The sequence below is a fragment of the Dinoponera quadriceps genome, unplaced genomic scaffold, assembly GCF_001313825.1.
Source record: "Dinoponera quadriceps isolate SergipeBrazil2010 unplaced genomic scaffold, ASM131382v1 scaffold2183, whole genome shotgun sequence".
In the NCBI taxonomy this organism is placed as follows: domain Eukaryota; kingdom Metazoa; phylum Arthropoda; class Insecta; order Hymenoptera; family Formicidae; genus Dinoponera; species Dinoponera quadriceps.
The window spans coordinates 676,641-685,538 of NW_014556922.1; the positions used below are offsets into that span (position 1 = coordinate 676,641).

An 8,898-nucleotide genomic window follows, 5' to 3' on the forward strand; every position below is an offset into this window, starting at 1 on the left:
GGGGGGGGGAGGGGATATGGAAAAACGACTTCTCAGCGAGCGATTAACACGTTGGCTACCGCATAGTGTGTAGATATCAGGGAAACTTTGTTCCCCGACGTCCCTTCGAGATCAACGCGTGCGATTTTAATATGTTAATTAATACGATTTATTATTCAGCAAAACTCGCGCGAGAGCAGGCTCGTAGTTGGCGTATGAAGTTCGCACAACAAGAGCTACGGAGGTAACTCGTGTTTGGCAGTCGATGCGTTGAGCCGCGTTTCATCGGTACATACGCGCGAGCGAAGTAAGGGAGATCCGGATGCGGCGATTGTGCGCACTCCAACGAAGAGTTGATCAACGCCGCGCGGTATGAGCGGTAATTACGTGTAATTATCTAAATGGCGTTACGAAATTTGTCATGGTTCGCAGGCGCGAGTCCGCGAGATAATAACCCGCCTTGTAACGATGATCTCTGAAGCATACGCGATAATTGGTGTTTATACTCTACTTATGACACTACCGTTGTCGGCGGATGGAACAGGTCGGGTAGTCGCGGGTGGATTACGAATATTCGGAGTTCGATCATCGAGTGGCGAGCGGATTCCCGCATTTGTCCGTCGGTCCCGGAGTTCCGCCGCGATTGGATTTCTTTCCTCGGCGAATTTCTCACGCACGCTTGAGAAAAAGGCGAATCAGCAAATTGGCAGCAACGAGCCGCACATACCTGCCGCAAACATTTTTCCGCGTCCCCTTGTCCGGGTGGTACTCGCGTCAACAGAATGCGATGTTTGAACACGTTTCTTTTTTTCGACACGCTTCAAAATACAGCCGACGTCCAAGGTGAAAATTCCGAGCAATTATCGTAAAGTAGTGTCATGGAACGTCGAATACGTCACGGGAGTGCGTGAAAGGGAAGTGCTCGGACTTTGTTGCAAAACGGAACGGAGATATTTTGTCGCATGAATAACTGTATGCCATCGCCTACGACGAATTCGTCGCGCTCAGGTCGTCGGTGAGTACCAAAAGGATAAGCAGAATGGTACCTGGGGGAAGGGTATCTCGAGCGAAACCGCCGATTGTCTCGTCATTCAGAGACACGCAGAGTATCCGTTTCGTTCGCTAACAATAAGTTACATTGCCGTGACGGCGATAATGGAAATCGAGCAATGAGCATATACATATATGTATATAAATTTCATATATATATATATATATATATATGCGATATGCATCCGTAGAATATAATTACGAGCATCGGCACAGAAGCGGCTTCGCGTATCCCCGCGGTATCGATTTCCAGGATCCTGCTGGCCGCGTGCTGTATGTACGCGCGCGCGTGCGTTCCCTCTGTCGCGCTTTCATTCACACCGCCCTCTTTCTGCGCCGGCCATTGTGATCGCGAGCGAATCGACTCCAAACGAGCGGAGCCAGTGACGAGAGAGAGAGAGAGAGAGAGAGAGAGAGAGATCGACGTTTCAGCCGGCGCGTTCGAAGGAGCGCCTCGCTAATTCCCAATTCCGACGCTCCTCTTGCTTTCGCGAGCCGCTAATTAGACGATAGACCGGCCGAATATCGGAGAGATCGTTGCGATGCGGCCAAGAAGCGAGTGTACGCACGACACCCAGGGAATTGAATCCGGGAAAAGCACACGTCGATTCGTAGCTTCTTTGGCGGTGGAAAAAAAAGAAGCGGAGGAAAGGAGTGAACGGGCTTTTCGCTCTTCTCGATGCAACTCGCTTTCCCGTGTTCGTCACGTATATATATATATTCGCGTCGGTTAATTATAATTTATTGAGGGTATATATACGTGCCGTCACTGATTTGTGTGCGCGTACCGGTACTTTTTATATATTCCCCAATAGCGCAGCTTTAATGATATACAAATTGCCGCGCCCGTGTAATTACAGAGTAAAACTACAACTTTGTTGGCCGGCTCCGCATCGGTTACAATAATGCCCGGCGAGATATTAGCCTTTCATTTTATGCTCTTCTCACGATCGCATGTCTGGAAAGAGAATTTCGTGGCCCCGCTCACTTCGTTAACTCGCGTTATTATGCCGTCGTTATTCGGTTATACTTTGTTATTACGCGCTGTTTATCTCGTATCACGGGGGATTTGGCAGCGGCATGAAAACGCCGTCGCCCGATGATTGACGGAATCGGCAATTACGCCACAAATTCTCGCACGTACTTGCCGAACGGTCTCGGTTGTGGTCTCGCCTTTACACGCACGTCGCGCGGAAACCGGTTGCCGGTTTAAAGGTGCACGTGTCTCATCCGCATAGGAGAACGGCCTCGTTCCTCGCGAATTCATCACTCTCCTTTTTTCGCGAATTTCGGCAGGCCCCCGGACGCGCGCGAAGATCGGCCGAAAGAGACGCGCGGCCACTTCAGGGATCAAAAGAAAGACGAAGAGACAGGCGTTCGCAAAAAAACCCATTTTCCCCCGATACATTACATACATGTAATGACGCCATTATAATTGAAAATAAACGATAAATATACAATAATAACGCGCGAACGATATGTTATTTTTCGAACGACCATGAGAGAGAGAGAGAGAGCGAGAGAATTCGCGATGAGTCGAATAACTCGTGCGAATGACTCGTCCCCTCCTTCTCCGGCCGATTTCCTTCCAGCGAGCTGGAACCGCTCGTAAGAATTTCCCTCGGTGTCGATAAACGCTTCAACGAGCCGCGTAAAAATACCTCGCAGTCGGCCGCGCGCACTCGACGTTCGCGCCTTCTTAACGTCGAGTTACCGTCGCTTTAACAGAGTCTTTAACGCCCCAAATAGATCTCTTTCTCTCTTTCCCTCCGACGACAGTCATCCACCGGGCCGCGGTGACGTTTTTAAAGCCGCGCGCAGGAGGAGGAGGAGGAGCAGTAGCTCTTTCGTTGTCTGTCCGCGTTTGCCCCTCGGACGGACGTAATTACCGTTCGTTCCTCTCAGTACGTGCCGCGTCTCGGGAGCTCGCTTAACCGACAGTTCGTCCGAATTAGTAAATCCTCAGGTCGTCCGTCGTGTTTATCAACCCGCCGACCGCCACGCTGATTCCCGATGATTGATTATTTCGAAGCGTAATTGAAGTTTCGATAACGAAAGATGCGATAAATAAGATTTATAATGTATATATTCGTCAGCTCGTTCCCATCGATTTTCTATTAGCCACGTGTTTGCTCTTCAAACTTCTCGGAGCGAAATCTTGAAAAAAGAAACAAGTGAAATTCTACTGTCACCTGGAATCACAAGGGTGAATAATTTCACTCTACCGTAGAGTTTGGTCCTAAATCCATTGGAAAGTAAATGTTTCAATGAATTCGAGTATATTTGTCCCAGCGACGGCGAGGCACGCCGGATTCATTCTTCAATTTCAAATGAAGATATTCGCTCGATAATTCCGGGTGGCAAACGTCACTTTATATGAGCGGAAACTCGCTGCTTAAGTGGAATTTCACTCGGAGAGATTTAGAGAGTAACTTGATACGTGCAATTGGTTACTTCTTCTGCATACATTAATAAGACGTGGCAATCACATTGAAGAACCGGTCACTGATGAACCCCGGAAGTTAACGTGTTGAGTGTCACGAACGACCACGTTAGACACGTCTTTTTCATTATTCTTTTCATCCGCGAATTGATACTCCGCGGAATCAGGATTCACGAGGTTTCAAAGGATCGTCGCGATTTGCTCGCCGTTTTATCAGTTCTCGTTCAGCCACCGTTTTCCGTCGAGGGACAAGGAGGGAATAATTAATTACGTCGAGCGCTTCGTTCTTTCGCGCGCGCGCGCGCGCGACGCTGTTTTTCACAACTTTTCAGACCGCTCGACGGGCGTACCGTTAAATCTTAATTGAAGATCCTCTCTGTCCGCGCGTCTACAAAAGTCACCGTGAAGACTAATTTGTCGCGAGAGATAGAGCTCGTAATGCCGTTGTTGTACAAGAGGAGGTCGCGTCGGCGTAGAACCGGCGAGAGAAAAGGGACAGTCGAGATTCCTGGCTCTCTCTCTCTCTCTCTTTTTGCAATGGCTGTGATTTCGGCGAAGAGGAAAAGATAGTGGGGCGCGGCACGAGGGAAGTAGGAAGAGAGAAACCGTTCGGTTTGGGACAGGAATGGTCTCTGAGGAAAGCAAGGCGAGCGGAAAAAGGACCAAACGAGCGACCAATCGACCGACCTACCGACCGACCGACCACACAACCTCCTCCCCGGCGTTCGCCATCTTTTTAGTATAAATCGTGCGCGCGTAATTGGCGCCTGCCAGTCCGTCGCGTTTCCGTCGCACCGGACTGCTCGCCGACGTCCTCGCTTTTCGAAACCGCAATTGGAAAAGACGAGTTTCGACGGTAGCTCGATACGCCGTTAGGCAGCTCGCAAATAAATTTGCACGCTCGGAGGGCAGGCGGGAGGGGGCGGCGAATCGACGTGTTGTTTACCGAGCTGAATACACGGCAGCTCGCGGATGGGTCCAACGAGGACAAGTATAACCAGCTGAGCCAACCGAGGGGGCAAGTCTCGATTATTTCCTCGTAGATAATATCAATGACGCGTGATTAACCCTAACTACTATTTAGTTTCACACGGACACTTGTAATCCTGTTTATAAAGGCCGGTTTCGACGAGAGAGCGAAAGAGTGCGCGATAGGGGGAGAGAGGAGATACCACATGTACGAGATCTGTTCTTGGAGGACTTCAGCTTCTTCGAGCTCTTCTTTCGCCCCTTTCCGTCGGTCGTTCGCGCACGTGAGCGTTCGTGCGTGTCCACACGGTCATACGCATGCGGCGAATGTGGATGAACGTGTCCGATGAACGGTAGCGGCGTGATTATTACGCGCGTACCGCGTGTGGAAAGTTACGTAGTTAAATTTCAAACAAATGCGCAAAAAGTGGGAAAAAAAAGAAATAAAACGAATACGCGCATCAGGAAAGTTGGAAAATATGAAGTCACGCGTCTTTAATCGGCGCGTGTAAATCATCGGGAACATCGCCCCGGCGCAATATCGTTGCGAAAGTGCGCGAGGCGAGAGCTTTGCAAGAGCGACGCGGTAAAACTCGGCGGATTATTGTTTGTCGGCCGTGTCAGTTTGTCGCTACAAAGATCGCTACTTAAATCGTACACGGTGAAAGTCACGAGCCGAGAATGCCTTCCCACTCGGCGGAGTGGCGAATCCTGTCGATTCCGCCGGTCGGATCATCGGCCGGACGCGTATCGCGCGATTAATCGTCAAGATAGACGAAGTTTGCGCGACGTGTCTCATTCTCGTGGAGATCGCCGCTCATTTCGCGCATTTTCTGTCTTTCGCGATAATGGAAATCCTGTCGATCCCACAACGATAACGCGACGATAGCGACGCATATCGGAGCATATACCGCGCGCATCCATTTATTCGCGGACGATCGAAGCGCGATATGAATTTAGAGAGGCGCGTGGGGACCAGCAAAAAAATATATTTTTTATCTCGCGCCGATGCGAAAAAAGGAAATGGCGTTCAACGTGCACCGTCGACACCCACTAGTTCTCTCTCTCTCTCTCTCTCTCTCTCTCTGCCGATCAACTGGATCTCCAAAAGCGTCAAATTGAATTTTTCAAGCGTTCTTTCAGCTTTGCTTGCGAATTATGGAATGATATTCCTCTATACATTAGAAGCATAAAAATATTGGAGGAATTGAAAGATGCCTTTTACGAAGTTTTCTACTCGATAAAAAGATAAAGGACACTAATATATACATTTATCATATTGATATCTTGATTTGTCTGACTTCTCGCTCTCGTATTCGCTTCTTTCTAGCATGCCGTTGCCTATTTGATTATTTTTCTTCGAACTTGTAATAACGCGAATATATTTAATTGCATACATCGTTTCATTTTGATGATTATGTATTTCTTTCTGTACAATCATCGGTATCGGCATTTGCCCATTTTTCTCATTTGGTTCCGTATTGCAATATTATTACTATTACAACCATCTATTTCCATTTTGTAGTATATATATCGAATAGTATTATTTGTAGTCATCGCTACGCGTGAGGGAACTTAACCTAAAGTGCCAAATAAATAACGCTTTCCCTTTCTCTCTCTTTCTTCCTTTTTCTCTCTGTTTCTATCTCCAAACGTAACGCGCGTTCACGATCAATTTCACGCACCTAGCCAGGCTATTCCCGATCTAGCGAGGGCCCGAGGAAAATTGAACGCGTCAACGATTATTTGCTATTACCGGTCGTTTAAGAGCTCGAAGAAACACGGCGATATAACTTTCCACCGGGTGAATATTAATGTTAAATCGCGGCCAAGCGAGACGGCGCCGATGCGTTCCGTACGAAGAAATCGTGCCAATAATGCACGCTATTTTCCGGACGATGACGTCGCATAATCGAGCTTTCGCCCTATCTGTTTTCTTTTCTTTCTTTCCACGAGCACTCAAAACACGTTCGGGACCAACGACATCGTCGGTCGGTGCTAATCACGAGTGTCAGAGAACCGAGGAATTTCTTAGCCGAGCGCGCGTCGAATTAGAGATTTGTCAAGGATTTAAGAGCACGGACAATGTTAATTAATGTCCGTACACGTGTGACCAAACACTCGAGGAAGAGGGAAGGAAAAATACGGCGCGGCTCCCAGGGAAAATTCGAACGTTATCCGTGTCTCAGGATTCGCACGGGATCCTCTCGGGCCCTCGAGGGGTTGCTTCGCCAACGAGCGCGTCGCGGAACGATCGGCGACAAGGTGGAGAGCACGACGAGAGAGGTGGAGGCGAGAGAGGATAGAGGGCCATATCACGGTGACTCTTCCTGCGACGACGACGAGATCCGAAGGGTTTTCGCGCCGGCGGCTGCCGCGGGGGTGAAAGTGGGGTCTTAAAAGGTTCCGGTGGGAAACCCAGCAGGGCGTGAATGGCTCCAGACACGCTGGAGGTGCCCGGAACGTTTCGTTAGAGGCGTGAGAGGGAGAGCGAAGTAGAGAGAGGAGAAAAAGAGTAGCTACGGAACGAAAGGGGGTTGAGGGGCGCGCATACACGCACGCATACACGCGTTGCGTGTCGTTATGCGTGAACGGGGACACACGTGCGCGCGCACGTAGCGGCGTCTCTCCTTCAAGTTCGCCAGCAGCGCACTACTACACGCGACTCGGCCACGAGGAGTCGGGGTCTTTGTTCACGAAAGTTGGGTTTACCTCGTTCCTACGGAGCGACGGATCCCGCTCGGCGACGCGTCGCCCTTCTTCCCCTTCTATTTTTGCAACCGCGCGCGAGGCCCCGAGAGATATTTCTTGTGAAAATACACGAGCGTATTGACGCGTGCGGGGGAAATCGATGAGCGAGACAGTGGTTGCGGTAAACGGTACGAGCCGGAAGTGGCTCGACCCGATCTTCCGTTGAAGAGGTGCCACTCGAATCTACTCGCACAAAAGGCGATAATTGTGCGCGGCTGATTCACGACGAATTGAGAGGTACAGTCGGCGGGAGAGGAAAGGAGAAAGCGTTATTTATTTTGCGTCCTGGGAATAATTTTGCCCGGTACGGTACATACGTAGATTAGTAACTTCGGAATCGATTAAAAGCGACAAAAATGAAAACGTAGAGTACGTATAGAAGAAAGAGAAAAAAGCAGATATTCTGAATGACGCGCGTGTAATAGATACTCGTGTGCTAGGTGCTACGCAAGACAAAGGCGACGATAATAAACTCATAATATAAAGGTAAGTAGTATGATATAATTGAATAAAGAAAGAAACCAAAGTGACAAAGTGTGACAGAGCAGACTAACAGTTACAAGTAGCTTCTAGTATCATAGCTGTTATGCGGCATAGAACAGGTATTCATACGAGTTCTGTTTAAATAAATGCAATGAATGAAAGAGAGAGAGAGAGGGAGAGAGATATTCGCAGGAAACAATGTTTGAAATCAATTATAATATATTTTATGTTTTCGAACGAAGAACTAAAATAATGTGAATAAATTTTTCATTTCAAATTGAAAGAAGCTGCAAATAGATAATTATAAAATGATTGTATATAATTTAAGATTAACTCACGAACCGATCGCAAAAACGACGGTTGTCAGTAAGACGGTTTGCCGTAATATTGTAGATAACAATCAGAATAAAAACTGTCGCGTCTAATTAACCACCCAAATTAGCGGTTCGAAGTAAACGAAATCGGTGTGAGTCATTTCTATCCGGCGCTTAACGACCGGAAGACGGTTTTGTCGAGCGAGACGCGACAGCGGATCTCGCAAACGGCGGGAGCTCTCGGAAGAGACATCGCCGCGTTGTGAACCGCGAGTTGCCGTATTTTTGTAAACTCGCGCTCGCTGCTCGACGTTGAAATTGATAAGCGGCGGTGCGCGGGCGCCAGGGTCTTCAATAATTCACGAGAGAAGAAGAAGAAGAAGAAGAAGAAGAAAAAGAAGGAGAAAAGGACGCACTAGAGGAATAAAAAAAGAGGGCGAACGCACACAAAGCGCGGGGGAGAATCGTTCGCGGGAATAAAGTTCTCGTCGATCCTATTCGTCACGCGCGCCACCACTGTGGGCGTTTTCGTGGGTGATTTCGACACGGTCTACGAATAGAAAGGCATATACGAGAGTGAGCAAGCGTCGTATCTCTCTCTCTCTCTCTCTCTTTCTCTCATCTGAAGGTGTAACGGAATGCGGGAGAGGCCGGAGAAGAGACTTTATCAACGCGGATATACAAGCGAGAGCTCGGCTGCTCTCGAGAGCCTCGTCCTCTCGAAATAACTCCGCGCCCTTGCCATATTAATTACCGGGATTCATTCCGTCCTCATTTACAATAGGCTAATTTAGCGCGAGGCAGCGCTCCCCGCGCGCGCACATGCGAGCACATGAGAGAGAACGGCGCTTTTCTGTTTATACGGGCTTTACGCGGCTATTAATCGCCGGGGGGGGGGGGGGGGGGGGG

The 8,898-nt window shown here is 48.9% G+C and overlaps 1 protein-coding gene across 5 annotated transcripts in view; it reads left to right on the plus strand.

Annotated features, from left to right (window-relative positions):
* The window catches only part of LOC106748413 (homeobox protein araucan-like), a 51,240-nt gene that overhangs the window by 5,299 nt on the left and 37,043 nt on the right, over positions 1 to 8,898 (plus strand). The window contains exon 1 of one of the 5 annotated variants that reach the window (XM_014626884.1): positions 4,040 to 4,490. The exons of 2 other annotated variants lie outside the window; for them this stretch is intronic. The gene's annotated coding sequence lies outside the window, so the exon portion shown is untranslated. Of the gene's footprint in view, positions 1 to 4,039; positions 4,491 to 6,567; positions 7,430 to 7,464; positions 7,679 to 8,898 lie in introns of those variants that run through there. 2 more of the 5 variants (XM_014626887.1, XM_014626885.1) reach the window with 2 other exon arrangements.